Consider the following 18,337-nt stretch of genomic DNA (forward strand, 5'->3'; position numbering starts at 1 on the left):
TATTTTCCGAATATATAACCAAGAGGAAGCATATAAATAATGAATAAAAGAGGCCCCAATACTGAACCCTGGGGCACACCAGCAGAAACAGGATAGAGAGTTGAAGAATGGGATTTAAGTTGGATAAACTGAGTGTGGTCTGAGAGACAGGAGATGAACCAGGCAAGGGGGGTGTGACTAATACCAATGGAAGCTAACCGGTTTAGGAGAATATTGTGAGAAATGGTATCAAACGCCGCACTAAGATCAAGAAGGATGAGGATGGATAGGAGACCAGAATCAGCTGCCATCAGAAGGTCATTGGTAATTCTTAACAGAGCAGTTTCTGTGCTATGATTGGGGCGGAAACCAGATTGAAATTGTTCATAGAGATTATGGTCATTGAGATGTAAATGAAGCTGGGCGGCGACAACAACAACTTTTGCCTTTGTATATCAGTGAGAGATCATATCCCTAATATGGCAATCTCAGACATAGCTCCACCCATTTGCTTTCCAAGTTATCTGTATGCCAGAGACTGAATCAGAAAAGAGTTGGCTTAAAGGGAAGGTGGCCTTAAAATAGAGGCACTAAAACACCAAAATATTTCTGTGAATCACACGGAAAAAAAATACATTGATTTGAAAATGATCATATTCAGCATATAATTTGTTTAGGAAAGACTTTTAAAGATTTACGATGACCTTACAGCCTCATTCCTTCTACCTTTATCTGAGAAATACCACATTTCTACACCTTTTACCCGTAATGGTGCACTTGCCAGAAAGCCCAATAACCTCCACACTCTCCTCTATAGCACCCCCCCAGTAGCGGTTTTAGATACGGGCGACACGGGCAGTTGCCCGGGGCGGCATCGTGGTGGGGGGCGGCATCACGGGCATCGGCGAAAAATAAATAAATGCTCGTACTCATGCTGCCCCGACGTCAGCAAGCGCATATTGGGAATGGCACAGGCACCGATCGGTTTTCTATCGCCCATTTGCTGGGAGTAAGGGCGCCCTTCGTTTGCGAGGTGCGCCTGCTGCTTGCGGCGCAGAGACCAGAGGGCGGGGCGGCGGGGGATTCTCTGACCGGCTGGAGCAGCGTCTAATAACCAACTCGCAATAAAACAAAATAAAAACAAACCAACAAACACGAAAACACCAGACATCCTGATACAGACTTATAATTTGCACCGATGTTTTTTCCAAATTCTATACACGAAAAGTGAGCGCGAGAGCCCTCGGTGCGCCTGCTCGCTGCTGAAGTCAAAGTAACCTTTATTGTCATCTCCGCTACATACAGTCCAGTTTATAGAGAGACGAGACGACGAGGCTCCAGTTACAGCAGTGCAAGGAAACAAACAATAAATATAAGAAGAGTAAGAAAATAAACATACACTTTAGGACTCGACGTAAAGGGATCAATAACAATTTAAAATTTAAAATTTACAGTTTGATGATTTAAAGTCTAACACACAACCCGTCGAAAGGGGAGGGGGCTGGCTGCTTCCAAATAGAGCACATTTCATTTATAATGTTGTAAATCCAAGCCCATTATGTATTCATGATTTGAATCCAGGGTTGTGTGAAATCTCAGAAATAAACCTTAGACAAAGTGATTCTGTGAACTAAGGTGTAGGCCTGTTAGGTTATGTTGTGCTGATCCTCGGGTTGGGGGATTTGTGTTCATACTGGAGTGCAACATTAAAACCAATGGAAGATGGACAAGAAAAGTTCAAAGCCATCAGATCCTCAGTTTAGAAAAAAGAGAAAAGAAGAGGAGGAGAAACGAGCAAAAGATACAGGTAAGCAGATGTGTGATTGGATAATGGCAGGTCATCCTGAAACAATCAGAATCAGAATACTTTATTAATCCCTAAGGAAATGATGTGGGTTACAGTTGCTCTAAGAAGAAATGGTAAAAGTAGTAACAGTAACAGACTAAACTCCAAACAATACATTATGTTACAGATTTTAATATTAATTAGTCATTGTCAATTGTTGATTTGTCCTGTTCTCATTGTATGACGAATTATGATGGCTGTTTGGTAGCCGTTTGCATACTATGCATACTCTCTCTCTCTTCGTGTGTGTGTGTGTACAACAGTTTTATGTTAATGTACAATCCTTAATATGTTTTGTGTGTGTGTTTGTGTGTGGGGGGGGGGGAGGGGGGGCGCCAGAGGGAGTGTTCGCCCAGGGCGCCAAACAGGCTAGGACCGCCACTGCACCCCCCACCTTTCCCGTGACAGACATGGGCCTTGATTACATCATAAGCTGCCCGAAACCTCTGCTTTAAAGCCTGGGATTTGTGAGCAGGGCCCTTCTGTTGCAGAGCAGAACAGAGAGAGAATCGTTCGGGCCTTAATCTATCAGGCGTCAGTGTATATCCCGCTCTTCCTCCAGATTAAAGCCGAACCAGGTTGCATTCACAGATGAAAAAGACCTTATTTTTCTTCTTTTTTAAAACTGTATACTCCCTTCTGGGATTTTTTGATTGGACCCCTTAATAAGGTCAAGTGTATTGTGTGCGTCTGTGTGGGCAAGAGAAATGGTAATTTTCCATGTCAGTCTCTATATAATGGTGCAGTCAGACACTGCGTGACATGTATGCAAACTGTCACTAGCAGATTAGAGGTTTTATTAGCATGCTTTCTTTCTCGCTAAGTCTCTCCCTTCTTTATTTCGTGATCACTCTGCAGTATCCATACATAAAGTGCATTTCATCTTTTTAAATTTGTGATCAAAGTAGTAACAAAATAGCACAAGATAAAAGCCTCAGGATAGCTGTCACCAATTTTACCCACTGCATCATATAATGCTGGCATTTCACCTAATAAATGTATTCTTTACTCTGTTTAAAGTTGATAATGGAGTTCTTGAGAGTTTCATTTCAAAATAAGAGCTCAAATATCTGATAATAATAAATGTTTTTAACTTCCAGCAAAATGTTGCTTTATTTATTTGACCTCTCCTCTCAAAAGGAGTTTCTATGAATAATTTTAAATACTCTAAAACCTCATTTTGTTGGCTAGAATGTCTCTGCTGTAAAGTCTCTTACATTAGTAGAAGAAAAAGACGTTTGCAGAATAGTTTAGCAGAACTCAAATATGCCATATACAGGCAATATTAGTTAGACAATACATTTCCATGGCATTAACCCATTTACATTACATGCCTGTTAAATAACTGAATCCCTTTTTTCCACATGAAGAGGTGACATAGGTATCTTATTCAAAAACAAGCTTTTCAGATTCATAAATTACTAAGTAGTTTGACTTAAATTACCACTTTGATTTGACTTGTTTTTGTAAACCTGGTTTTATGTTTTGGTAATATAATTCTGATTTAAATGTAGTAAAAGTTGGTGGCTTTGTGTCATCTGGTCCTTTTTTTGAAGGCTCCTATCCTTCCTGTGTGAAATGTGTTTAACTCCCTGATGAAGGTTTGTACATGACTGTGCCATGAGAATAAACATCCTAAATAACCTAAATAACTGTAGACCTCATTCTTCTGGATGAATGAACACCTGTTAGGTGGTTACATCACCTGCTTTTGTACCAATTGCTTCATATGAGAAGTTCAACTGCTGCACTGAGGTACTGCAGACATCATGGTGCACCACACTGCAGTGCACACTTTCAAACTTCAGATAGACCATCTGACATAAAATCAAACCAAAATCTAGGCAACCAGGTTTCAGTGTGAGTGCCTGCGCTCCATCCTGGAGGTGATAATAATAATAATAATAATGGATTGGATTTATATAGCTGATATGATATGTTTAGTGGTGGAAAAGCTCTCAAAAGAGAAGAGGCAGCGATATTGATTCTCCCCCGCCGGCAGACTAGGCTGCAGCACGAGCTTCAGTGGCCCAGCTCCACAGGGGGCACTGCAGGGTGTGAAGGGAGGGGTTGGTCATTCTTGTTGCCTGGAGTCGTGCAAGCAGACTCTGGGGCAGAGCTTTAATCTCCACTAATCGTTTCTTAATACGTGCATCCCAGGCCCTATGCCCGTGTATGCATGCACACACACATATGGGCAAACTACTTGCAGTCCAAGCCCCCGCTTGCTCTAACAAGACATAATCTCCTACTGCTCGCCCATAGGGCTGGACCACAACTTGAGAATGCATCTCTTACCAAGTCGATGAACTCAGTAACCTGCCTTTGAGGTGCTCCTTAGGGCAGGGAACCCTGCTTTTGACCTATGCATGCCCCTCTAGTGTAAAATGGAAACTTTTCTAATCTGTGGAAATGTAATCAATTCACTCTAAATCAATTTCAATTTAAATCTAGGCGTCTTGCTATGTTGCTGATGAAGCGTCTTCCCCCATAATGTAGTCTAATAGTCTAATAATGGCCTCCTCACCTTCCCGGCTCACACCTCTGTCCACCTTCAACCCAGACACTGCGTAAGAACGATGATAATCTCATTTCACTAATGCTCAGTAGCCTGCATTAGAACACAGGCGAAGCACTGTCTCAGCTCAACTCTACCCACCCAGGAAACTGTGTGTGTGTGTGTGTGTGTGTGTGTGCGTAAGAGAAAAAGAGAGAGAGAAATAGAGAAAGGGGCCAGGGGGGCTGTGGGATAGAGGGGGCACTGAAAAATGCGGTGTAACCTGAGCTGCTCGGTCCATCTGGAGAAGGCCTTGAATTGACAAGGGTTATCCCTCAATGCACTTTGCTGCAAAGAAGATCGTTAGACGGAGTCTGACACAATGGATCGGTCTTTTAAAAGTATTTATTTGCATTACACACAAGCAAATATGTATGCTAGATAAACAACGACGCATTTCAGTGATGAGTCAGCAGGTGTGCACACACAATTAAGAACATGTCAAATCCTTAGATTCATGCCCAGACAGTTAGGCGTTATATGTGCGTGATATATCTGTAACACAAGACAAAAAGTGCAGTTAACCTGAATCAGTTGCCCAGAAAATATCAGCCAGAGCTGAGATCCTTTATGTCAAGTAGTATGTGTATCGCCACAATCTAAGCACTTACCCATTCTCTGTTTTAATGGCCAATCAGCATAAAAAGCAAAAGAGCCTCTGCAAAGGTCCAATGATGACATCCACGTAGATCAAATATAGCTAGCCTGCAGGCAAACAATACAAATCATATTAGCTAAAGCTGAAGTGTAGGCTATAAAGCAGGATTTAAGCAAAGGCAGATAAAGAGGTTTTAATCCCCAGATCCCCCTGTCACCTACATTAGCAGACCCTGACCCAGATATATGAAGCTCAGTATGGAGCTTGCTTTTTGCGCCAAACTGTCAATGGGCTGTTACAGCAAACCAAACTAACATTTGAAAGACTGCCTCACTCTCCACCCTTTCCATTTGGGGAAGGGAGGGAGGAGGGGAAAAGGCTGCGCTGAAAAGAGAAGGGTAAGATGACACCGCACGGTTTGCCAATTATGCCATGGAGCTAAGAGAGGAACCCCCTGATGGCTGGCTGAAGGCGGAGGAGCTGAACCTCTAGACATAAAGTGGAGCACTTCGTCCCTCTCACACTGCAGAGCTGCACTCATTTGTCCACTTGTCAAAGACTGACTGATGAACCATTATTTTAATTACATTATCTTCATGGAACAAACTGCGAGCTATCAGTTTCTCCATTAAAAATCATGTTTGTCATCATTATTGTTTATTCTCCTGTCCCCACGCCCCAAATTAGTTAGTTTAGCCTATATCAGGAAAAAAAATTGATTCTGAAAGTCTCTGCTTCTTCTTTTTCCTCTGATCTAAACTTGTCCAAATGAAATAGTAAGCTGAATATATGTCTTGTTGTCCGAGTACAACATGTTTGAACAATTATGCGGTAAAACTGTCAGCCCGATCTTGCAAAGTGGAGAACAAGGTAATACTTTAGGATGCAGTGCTAGACTTTTTCATTGATTGCATTCAAATATCTTGTTTCAAGAAAACACTTACATTGATTTTTTTCCTTCTTGTTTTTAGAGGTGAAACCGTCTCCCAAAGCTAAAAATTGATTTCTACTTGTCCTGCCTCCTGCACGTCATCTTTTCTGAATTAAAGAAGCCAAACACTTGGAGTTTTATCTAGATCCTGATTGTTCTTTAAAATTGCTCGTAAAAAAGTTTATACCAAGTCACTGGAGCTTTGAGGCCAGGGTGTGCAGGGGAGGAACAGAGTCTCACCCCACCCTTCACCACCGTCAGCCACTCACTCATTGACTTAAATGAGCTTCAGATGCTTCTCTGCTTGGAGCTATTTTTTGTCTCCGCATTGTTCTCAGCTGGTGGATGCTCTCAGGCAGTAGTTGGCAAGTCTAGAACCACCGGATCCATCTACCTCACCAGTGTGAGTTCTACCATTGCCAAACACCACCTGATAGCTGTAGGGCCTCTTCTTACAAATGAGCCATAAACATGGATGAAGCCACTAAGACGAGATGGCATTTAACTGAAGCTGAAAAGCATAGAAAGAAGTGTTATTTTTAAACCAAAAAGAACAATGAAACAATGTGAAGAATAAGATGACTGTTTCATAGCCCTGCTGTGCTGATATCATCCTCCGGGATCGTGGTTTAAGACAGACTAGAACAGAAGTGTCAGCTCCATATCCGCCAAAATACATGAAACCAAGGGGACAGCAAGGAGAATTCAGAGTTCAATCATCAGGACATTTTAAATAATAAATACCAAATGTATCAATCCACAATTGTGCAAAAGCGATGGAAGTCTGTCTTGTCCTATATTGGCACTACACATAATTGCTCAAAGTATATATACAGAAGCAAAAATGTGCTAGTGCCAAAATGGGCAAAGAAGAGGAGTGGCTGGGGCATCCAAATGCAAGCAGTTGTTGTTATAGAGACACCTAAGGACAGAAAGATGCTGAAGCAAGATGAGCGCAGCACAGCTCATGCAACCGCACCAGAGTCATTACATCACATTCACCCCACCCACAAGCACAAGAGAGAGGAGCCACAGAAAGTAAGCCGCGATAGACTGGCATCATCATCAAGTGGTTCTTTCTCTGCTCTGTTTATGGCCCTATGGTAATTCACTGATAGTGAGCTCTCACAGTGAATTCTACCAGTGCCATACACAGAACAGGAGTCATTGTCACCCCAACACCAAGGGACAGTCATCAAAACTATGCAAACTAGACCACCAACCCACAAGAGCAGAGCAGATGCAACAGCCTGGAGAGAGAGTGTGAGAGAAGAGAAAGAGAAATGAGAGCAAGAGAAGAAATTATTTTAGAACAGCCACAGCCTTCAATATGTCCGTAGTGTTGCAGTGACGCAGCTTAGCTCAAGACTGACTGCACTGCAGTGGACTGATCCACACACTGAGTAACAGGTCAAAGCCACTGTGCCTCAATGTGAGCAACTAAATATAAGTCCAGTCAATCCTACGAGTGAGCAAACACCCTCTTCTACCTGTTCTCGTCTAATCACCTGTACTCCCGCTTTTAGATTTCTAGGAACAGAGAGCTAACCCTGACAACATACGTACCTGATAATTACATATAAATAAGCATGTTATGCAGTTATAAAGCATGAAAAACAAATGTTTTTTTGGTAAGTCTGATTTTATGTTGTTGCTTATAACATATCTAGAGGACATTTTACAAGGTTTCGTGCAATACTAACCCTGAATCTCAACATCTTATCCACACACAATCAAGCCAAACAAAACGCTTGATGGACTTTAATTTTTTTACTAAACAGTCAAGCAATTAATATTTGGGAGTGAAAGTCCGAGATTTTTCAGGAACAGGTGCTGTTTTTTATTCACACAGAACTCAATTAGAATACCACTTGGATAACACTGACAAAATACATTAGCCACTGCTTTTTTGCTAATACCAAACAAGGAAACGTGTGCACTTCACTGATCAGTTATCAAACCCACCGATGTCTTAAACTTAGGTTTGGCACATAAATGACCCTTACATGGATTGATCAGTAATCCCTTTACATCCTGGCTCCTGCCCTCCCCCTTACACAATCAACCTGCTCAAAGTGTGACACCTTTAACAAACCACTTAATTTGCTTGCTGTATTTGTGTTGAGGTGCATCAGTTACGTTATAACGACCCATTCATTTTAATCTTTAAAATCTGTGATAAAATAAAAAAAGTTTTTATCATTGTTGATGTTGTTATTTCAAGAGTTTACATGTAACTAGCATGAGTACAGGTAAAAGCTTCTTGCAGGTTTTGTGTCAGTGAAATGAAAATAAGGATAAATTCATATATTGTGTGGTGTATCTGTGATTTAAGTCTGATCTTTAAAAACAACAAATCCCAGTCAGACTGTAGTCAGACTAAGATATCAGCAATGAAGCAACTCAACTAATTCAAAATGTCTGTCAAATAAATATGCAAGGCTTCTCTTACAAAAATATACACAAACAACTGAGCCTATTTCTCTTTTCTTTCACATTGAAATAATAAATAAAAAGGGTTTAAATCACGATACTGCAGCTGAATCATAACCTTCAAACCATCTCCTGACCTTGGATATGTTGTCAAAAGCATCTTTGCGCCACAGATAATCCGAATCAGAGAGAAGCTAGCTGTCCTCAGCGCTGTCCTGGCAGGGCCCAGACGCCCCACCCTTGGTTCAGCCATTAGCTTCCCTCACCCTGGGCCCTGCAGTGCGCGGAGCTCCCATTGATTCCAGCGATCAAACCATGTACTAAGTGATTCTTCAGATGCCCAAATGGCTCCCTGAGCTAGACTCCCATTGCCATTTCCTGGAGAAATCAATACCACTAAAAAGCCAAGTCCGGAAAAAAAAAAGAAAGAAGAACCTGTGTCCTTTAAAGGTTTGCCCGTGTTTCTCCATACCTTAATTAGTTAAGAAAGGAGCTTCATGAGGTTTTGGTAATATGTTTTTAAATGAGAGCCTCTTACTCATGGAAGTAGAACAGAGAAAAACAAAGACAGTATTTCTGAATGAAAATGAAATCAGAGAAAACATTACTTATATAATTTTGTTCAATAATTTATTCAATTTGTTCAATAATTTAAGACATGGAAACCTGCTCTTGTTAGCGATAAATGTAGGTTTATCTGGGAAATAAAAAACAATTTAAAAAGCCATCTTGTTTTGATGTGTCGTGAAGACATACTGTCAAAGAAAAAAAAACATATGTGAGGTTTGTACATTTGTAATAATTATGTAGCTTTTCTCACAGACAATTTCCTGATGTGGTCTTTGACAGCTTAAATTAAACCTAAACATGGCGCTATAGTTACATTTCATGAATTCAAACATAGGCCAACTTATTAAAAATCCAAGATTACATGAGAATATTACCTGAAATGATGTAACACGTCCAAAGGGATGTTTAGGAAGCACTCATAATTCCTTTCATCGTGATTAGACACGCTGTATATTTGAAATGTTAACACTGCAAAGTCCGGACTTCCTTTTCTTTCTGTCATCGTTAAATTAACCTCAAAGCTGCTCCAAAGCCCCTTGTTAATCGCATTTGTCTGAATAGGGAGTCTACAAGTCCTCAACTTCACGGTTATTTCAGGAGGATTTATCACTCCTCTAAGTCCTGCAGCAAGATCTAAATTCAGTCTTATGACCTGAAACGCACAAAAATCGACTTCAAGTCACATCTAAGTACTTTATATTTTTTTACGTTTATATTTTAGGGACCCCTCCCAACCCCCCCCCCCCCCCCCCCCCTTTTTTTTTTGGCCTGATTAGGAATACTGTCCTGTTTCATAACACCACACACCCTGTATACAATCCTAATTACCCTCAGTGTACAGGGATTTTAAAAAATGGGAAAGAAAAGAAAAGAAAAGAAAAGAAAAGAAAAGAGAAAAAAATTTCAACATACCCAATTCAGTATTAATCCGCAGGATTAGGTTGAGGTCTTCACTGTATTCTCTTGGTATTGGACGGAAATAGAAGCAGGTGCAACGTGATTACATACCACGAAGCTCGAGCATCACCGAAAATAAAAAAGAGCCTATTTAATTATCACAACTGCATTAAATTGAACATTTATTTCAATAATATTTTATCAGGTGGCGGTTAAATTTCGCATTTCTGGTATTTAGTCTATTTCATATTAATTTCGACCACGTTTAACGGACTATTTGTGCGGATTTTTTTTAACCCTCACGCCAGAAGAGGTTAAACAAAAGTAGTACCTTACATTAAATTGAATTAATAGCAGTTAAAGTTTTTAAGTTGAAGTATTCGAATAGCCAGATTTATAAAACGACTGATCTGTTAGTAGGTCATTAACCATTCATCTTTTAAAAAAACAAAGTAAAACAAATTGCAATATTAGCCAAGTATTTTGGTTGGTAACACGGCCTCCTCGCCCATCTTTTCTCATTTGATCTGAACCCTCTCTTTAAGCTAGCCTGTGTATTCGGCTGCTTTATTTAAACAACTAACCTGTGCGTTAAAAAAAAACAACAACAAAAAACCGAAATATTGTTCGTACCTTCCTCTCAGTCCATCGTCGTGCGTCACGAACCGCTCAGAAGTCGGACCCAACACACATTTTAGTCCTTAACCTATCATTATCATTTAAGGATTTTCCGCTTTTAACATTGTGTGGAAGTGACACAAGCCTCCCGTCTGTGTTGCCCGCAGCAGGACTGCAGAATTACAATGAAACAAAAGAAATCCAAGCAGACTCCTGAACTTCCTGAGTATCAAATGTCAATTTCAGCCCTGCGCTCCTCTCTTCTCCTCTCTATCCCCCCCCCCCTCTCTCTCCTACCGGTTCCCCCTCCCCACACTGAAACCTCCTCCCTTTTACCTGCGCGTCCCGGCTGCACACTTACAGAAGGATAGGTGCCCCGTGCACCTTTTTAAAGGCGCAGACACACAAAGCGGCAACAACACTCGACAAGAATGAAACTACAGCCACAGAAATTCGCCAAAGTTTTAATATTTAAATTTTCTGAAGCGTCCTTTTGTTTCAAATCTTTACTTGAATCCTACTTTTACTTACAAATTTAGAGCTATTTCTGTGTGTGAAATATGAGACAGGCCCCTACCCTTTAAATGGTATGCGCAAGGAACCGAAAACGGTACAAAACGTACCTCTGTTTGGCCTACCTGCATTCATAACAGTGGACTTTTTTTCCCCCTTTTTTTTGTCTAGGATCAAACCCAGCTTCTATCCAGTCTCCCTCCTCTAGGTTAGAGTTGTGAGCACACATGCAAGGAATTGCCCGGTAGCAAATAAAAACACATTTTTCAAGCATCTCTTCCCACGAATCAAATAATCCAACCTTCACGAGCCTCTCTTTGCTCTGCTGCGTTTGGGGGCCCTTACAGTCGTTTTAAGAGTGGATCTCTCTGAAGAGACCTCAAACAGGGCGCTGTTTTTAACCACGGGACTGCAGCACTCTGAGTGGATGAGGATTGGTTTTGTCTCCGGATTAAACGATTTCCTGACAAATAATTTGGACCAACCCCCTCTTCTGACTGGGCTAACCCGAGAAAAGGTTGTGTCGGATTCTTCTCCAGCTGGAACATGGAGATTATTCTATTTTGTCCTACAACCCGCGTGGATTTTAAGACATTAAAATATGTTTAGACAGTTTAAAAAAAAAAAAAAAAGGAATGAGAGGAAAATTGCAAATTTAAATTCGGCCTTTCTGACCACATGATAGGAATTAACATTTACAGAACCTGACTATTTTTTCTGCATCTTAGCATTTTTCTGCAATCTTAATGCAAACACGTGGGCTAAATTGATTTTAATCAGTCCTTTCGTCCTTTATACATTGTAATGTGAATTTAAAATTCAATATTTATTGTAGGATATATTCGAAAAGTAGGATATTCCTCTGTAAATGTTTTTTTTTTTTTTTTTTTTTTTTAAATCAACTACACGGTTCCTCACCGGCCTGGTGCCTGGCTAATGGCCTGCAGGCTGCAGGTTGCTATATAGATCACTGGTGCACCATCGTTTCGCATCTTTTTCTACCTTTGCAGCACATGCAGACCACATTACTTTCCCAATGAGAGGAAGAGGGATAAAATAAAGGCATAAAGCAGTGCATCCGCTTCCTAATTCAGTGTTTCACATTCTAAAAAAAAGTGAGCACAATAAAGAAAGTAACTGATGTACCAAACGTAAGATTAGGTGCTGACTGGCATGGCCTGTGATGCATTTTCAGACATAAAGCAACCGTGCATCAGATAGACTTTTTGGGACATCTATCCACCAGCACCCCCTCCCACACACTACCACCATCACGGGATTAGTTTTAGTCGGCTGAGGCTGCAGTTCTTGGGTCGAGATGCTGTAAGATCAAATGACTACGTCCAGATGGCTAATGATTATCAAACACTGCATTTAAAGCCTGCACTGCCGGTTACTCTGTGCAGATTGCGTAACATTTCCTGTCCGAGGATAGCAAGAAAAATGCCTTTGCTGTAACACCACTGTAGGACATAACAGGTTCTACTTTTTTCTTTTCTTTTTTTAGTCACCTACATTTATATTTATAAGTTTATATTTATTATTCCTTCCAGTGAAAACCATACAACCTGGCGAACCTGATGTGGGCCTGGTGTCTTGACGCAGCGCTGGGCCTTTAGTGGGCCTCTGATGTCGTCCTCATCCTCCTCCAGGTTTTGCGCAGAGCTGCACATCACCGGAGTGTCCTTAGTTCACTCTTGGATGCCTAATATATGAGGGCCAGTACTACCCATCGTCCTCTCCGATGGCCATACAGAGTCCATTTACCTGCTGTTGATAATGAGGCAGATAACGAAGTAGACAAAACTCGTCTAATATTTAGAGGTGATGGAACTGGGTCTGGTTACACTAATTTCAGAGTGAATAGCGACAGTGAAATTAATCCTCGGCGACTTGTCGTTGGTGCTCAATTGATGGAGAGCATGAGCACGGAGCCCCTCACTGGCTTGAAGTGGTTTCCACCTGGAAATTCTGAAACTGGAGCCCCGGATCATCTGTGTGAGAGGTCGGTAGTGTATACAGGAGACGAGCAGCACTCAATGAATATTTAAAATACTCATTTGGTTCTGTGCTGTCGTGCCGAAGCCAGATGAAACAGGTGCCAGCGGAGGGATCGGATGGAGGGCCATAGGATGAAATAATAATAGGGCAAGATTTCGTCTGTTGTTCGAAAAGAATAACTGAATAGATTAAAATCAGGATATTATCTCTCTCTCTCTCTCTCTCTCTCTCTCTCTCTATATATATATATATATATATATATATATATATATATATATATATATATATATATATATATTTTTTTTTTTTTTAAAGTGTGTCACAGGAGAAAATGCTGATTGATCTTTTATATCATATACAGTCATTGCAATTATTGTTTTTTATCTTTATTTGCTGGGTATATTGGATACAATAATTACATCTTAGTGATATAATTGCATTTCAATTATATTAAATCATGAGGATTATGACAATGATTTGTTCATTCTTTTTGAGAAAATATGAATTTTCAACCTAATTGTTCAGATGGGGGATCAAAGCATGCAACATCGGGAAAATGTTAATAACCCGAACAAAATGTAAATTTTTTGCAGGAATGTTCATTTTTGTTTAAACAAACAAACACAAAAGCAAATTGCAAAAAAATTAACTGGCTTATATTTTAAGTCCTGCTATTTTTTTTAATCATTATTATTATTATTATTATTATTATTATTATTATTATTATTATTATTTGTAGAAAGTAGAATCTACTGTTATATCATCTATATATATCATCATGTATTTGCGTCCCCCCAACAAACCAACTTCTGCAAGGTGATTTGTATGACTCATGCACCACCTGTCATCACTAGCACTGTTTCTCTGCTGTCTTCTCCTGCTTTAGGCTCTGCAGAACAAGCAGCTCGGTGGTGGTCTTGGTTGGGGAGGCGTGCTAATCAGCGGCTCATCTATTAGTAAAGACCCAGCAGCATCATTGTACCGCTTGCTGCTGTTGCACCGGCATCACTGCCACCTCATCCACCCCCTGCCGTGCCAGTGAAACAGAGCTTGTAACATGAGAGAGCACTGCCTGCCACCTAACACCAACACGAGAAACCTGGCACTCTGGCTCAATTTATTATTATGTGTATGCTTTAAAAAAAAATCATACATGAAACCAAATACAAATTTATTCATGTTACAGCACATAAAAAAAACTAATTTCTGCTTTTGCCTGTGAACTTATTAAACCATAAAGCTGGAGGCCTAAAGTCGCAAAAAAGCATACACTGTCTCTTTTATACACATAGATTGGCTGAAATTGCCTTTGTTAGAGAATGTACACACAAGGCAGGCTCACTGCTAAAAGCCTTGCTGTGGAAAGTTCTGTATCCTACAGTGATTGATCATAACTTGGAGCAGATAGTCATGAGTCTAATGTGAAGCCTTGGGGCATCATAATGCCTTAAAAGGCCACAGAGGCACAGGACACCTGACCACCCTGCTCAGCGTGGACCAATCAGACAGCTGGTGAATGGCTTTGGCATTACGTCATGCAGGCCCGCAGTTTGTCTTGACCAACGCACTGCGGATAAAACAGAAGCTTTAAATATTTCATTGAGGATCTCAAGTTGCTGGACTTCTGGAGGTCAGGGCTGTGTGGAGACATAGCCTCGCCCTCTTCTCCCGAGCTGCATCCTCCTCCTTTTCTGATGCAGGAACAGGGTGTCGGGCTTTAGAAAGGGGTTGAACAATACTCCTTAGCCATATTGCATAAAATAAAGCATATAGTGTGTGGGCCTGTCATCATTTGTCATCAAAGCTGCTGTTGCTTGGAATGCCCAAATTCAGATTTAAACTAATACATCCTAATTACAAGACATGCAGATATGCTGCTACAAGATGTCAGATTTTCACCCTGCCAATTTTATACATAAAGGTGACATTACTCATCACTATTACTCATAACCTTGACAAATGTCACCTTTTAGTTTGGACTTCGGATTTGCATGTTTTACAGACTGTGGGTGTGTTTAAAAGATAAGGTTTCTAACATGCAAAGATGGCAAAATGAGAGACACAAGTCAGTTTTAGAAGCTTTTGTTTTTCAAGATTTACTCAAACTACGGATTACGAGTCAGGTCAGCTTCTGTTGCCCTTTCTTTTCTTTTCTTTCTTTTCTTTTCTTTTCTTTTCTTTTTAAATCTTTAAATCTGTAATGTAGTTGAAGTGCAGTATCCTACTAATTTGCTGCAGAACTCCTTGATAACATTCAGGATGTGGAAGACCTGGCTGCTCACCAGGTCTTCCCTTATTACATCAATCTTTGTGTGGCAGAATCTTTTTCATGTTTTCTGGCTGTGCTGGCACACAAACCACGATCTGTTGATCACCTGACTGACATACCAGGCCAAGATGAAGACCCTCTAGGGCTCCGACACGCTGCGGCTTGTGGCCTGGCACTGAATATACAATACAGGAAAAATAGAAGTGTATGCAGGATGTACTGTGAGGCTGTTTGTAATTTGTAGGGTTTTTTTCCTACATAACCTAAAGAAAGGAAATAGATACACAATACAGCAAATTTACAAAAAGAAAAATGAACACAGAACTATAAGACAGTAATTTTGTGGCTCTGCACTGCTACTGCAATAAGGACAGACAGGAAGGGAGAGCAGATTGCTGCGTGACAGAATACATTTTTTCAGAGGAGAGAGGATTAAACAGCCTTATGTCACAGCATTTATTTTCTCCTGCTGTGATTATACAGAGCGGGTTGCGACTGAGGACAAAGGATGGAGCAGGAGGCGGCGCCCTCATCTGGCCTGTTGGCGGACACTGCACTGAACTTTGAGACTGACAAGGTTGATCGCACACAGCTCAATATCTCCCTTCAAAATAAAACCCCAATCACTATAGCTCTCACATTCTTAACAGCCCTTGGACAGATCAATTAAGTATTTAATACTGATTTACACACCGAAGTCAAACATCTCCACGTCTTCCTAAATTTGAAAGAGGTTGATTCTTTACCCATGAATAGCATTCTTAAAGATAAATATGCTCCGTAGATCAAGTGCTGTGTGTCTGAGGTCATTCGGCAAGACTGGGGTAGTAATGTGAGTCTCAAGTTTCACAGTACTCACAGAGACTATGCCAGAGTTTAAGTACAAACATGATGGGGGAGATCAGACACAGGAGTGCAGTTCGACACTGACACCTAGTGGAATAAGTTGATAGTTAAAGTGGACCTGTTATACTACGTTATATTCTATTCCAGCTTAGCCTCTACTAAAGCGACTTAGCATGGTTCACACTTTAAAATGAGCCCTCTTTATCTTATAGTGGTCCTTAGCTCAGCCTCTCATCTCTTCCTTTAAGTCAACTTAGTTTTAACTTCAGCAAGTTTTCTTGACCATGTCTACATGCTTACACTGTGTGCACAATTATTAGGGAAGTGAGTATTTTGGCTGTATTATAATTTTTATGCATATTTTCCAACTTCGAGCTGTATAAACTTGAGTGCCTATTGGATTTAAGCATATCAGGTGATGTGTATTTGCATAATGAGTGAGGGTGTGGCCTAAAGAGATCAACACTCAATATAAAGGTGTGCATAATTTTTAGGCAGCTTCTCTTCCTCAGGCAAAATGGGCCCAAAAAGAGATTTGAAGGACTCTGAAAAGTCAAAAATTGTAGAAGTTCTTTCAGAGGGATGCAGAACTCTTGAAATTACTAAGATATTGGGGCGTGACCACAGAACCATCAAATGTTTTGCTGTTTTGCACAGAGATGGATGGGCCCATGGCTGGATCAGTAACGGACACAGAGCTCCATTTCGACTCAGACGCCAGCAAGGTGGAGGTGGGGTACTGGTATGGGCTGGTATTGTTAAAGATGTCCTTGTTGGACCTCTTCGGGTTAAAGATGGCCTCAAAATCAACTCCAAAACCTACGGCCAATTTTTAGAAGAGATTTTCTTCAAGCAGTGGCACAGGAAAAGGTCTGCATCTTTCAAGAAGACCATGATTTATATGCAGGACAATGCTCCACCGCATGCATCAAAGTACTCCACTGCATGGCTAGTCAGTAAAGGCCTTAAGGATGAAAAAATAATGGCATGGTCCCCTTCCTCACCTGACCTAAACCCTATTCAGAACCTGTGGGCCCTGCTTAAATGGGAGATTTACAGTGTAGGGAAACAGTACACCTCTCTGAACAGTGTGTGGGAGGCTGTGGTTGCTGCAGCACAAACCGTTGATTGTCAACATATCAAAAAACGTGTGACAGTTATTAAAAAGAAGGGTGGCTATATTGGTCACTGATTTTATTTTATTTTTGACATGTCAGAAATGTTTATATGTAAATTTTGAGTGGTTTTATTAATCTCACTTTAACAGATGAAAATAAACTAGTGAGATGAGAAAATGTTCATTTTTCATTTAGTTGCATATATATAAAATAAACAAACATTCAGGTTTAGGTTCATTAAAATTTGGATTGACCGAGTGCACTGTAGTTGTTCAATAATGAAATGAATCCTCAAAAATACAGCTTGCCTAATAATTGTGCACACAGTGTAATTGTAATGAATTGCTACCATTAGATTGGCTGATAAAGTACTTGTATTGATGAGCAGCTGAACAGGTGTATCTAACAAAGTGACCAGTAAGTATGTATCTGGAGTTTAAAGTGCACAATTTCTCTCAGGAAAGTGTGCAGATAAAAATCGCACAATAATCACCCTCACACAAAGACCATCTATACACATTGAATGTTTTATTAAAAAAGAAGTTATAACAGTTTATTTTATACACAACTATTTATGAGGTTATAAGCCTATTAATAGAGAGCATCTGTCATTTTTGACAAGCATGCCCACTTCACAATGAAAAAAAAAAAAAAGCAAACAAAAAAAACGTGAGGGCAGAGAAGGTGGAAAAAAATAAAACAAAGAATGGATTTACTGAAACAAACCAAAAAAAACAAAACCCTTTTGACTTTTAAACCCTCGAGTATCACACACTAGGTACCAAATACATAGTTTCTATTAAAACAAAACTGCTGTTTTCCATGCTGCGTGTGCCTGCTAAATCCCCTGATGGCAGCAGTCGGCCAGCACAGGGAACAAATCCACACAAGCACAAGACAGGATGGGAGGTGAGCCCCGACTCCACACCAGAAGCATGCAACTGCTCGAGGAGATACAGTCAACACATGGGGGAGGTGACTTTACAGGATGAGGGTTCCTGCTCTTTGCAGCTGTGCTGATAAAATAGAGAAAGGGCCTTGGGAGTCTTGTCTACAGATGAATAGACCAGTCACTTCACTCAAATCCTTCATCCTTATTGTATGCAGCAGGTTCTGGGAGAGGAGTGTGGGTATAGTTGCAGGACTGTAGCCCAGCTCTGG

The 18,337-nt window shown here is 40.5% G+C and overlaps 1 long non-coding RNA gene across 1 annotated transcript; it reads left to right on the top strand.

Annotated features, from left to right (window-relative positions):
* Positions 1-8,706: 8,706 nt before the first annotated feature.
* LOC146499552 (uncharacterized) lies at positions 8,707-17,371 on the top strand. Its single transcript, XR_014870288.1, has 3 exons — positions 8,707-8,794; positions 12,496-12,947; positions 13,830-17,371. It is a non-coding gene; the product is annotated as an uncharacterized LOC146499552 (long non-coding RNA).
* Positions 17,372-18,337: the final 966 nt, after the last annotated feature.

This window comes from Neolamprologus multifasciatus, chromosome 17 (assembly GCF_963576455.1).
Source record: "Neolamprologus multifasciatus chromosome 17, fNeoMul1.2, whole genome shotgun sequence".
NCBI classification, from domain to species: domain Eukaryota; kingdom Metazoa; phylum Chordata; class Actinopteri; order Cichliformes; family Cichlidae; genus Neolamprologus; species Neolamprologus multifasciatus.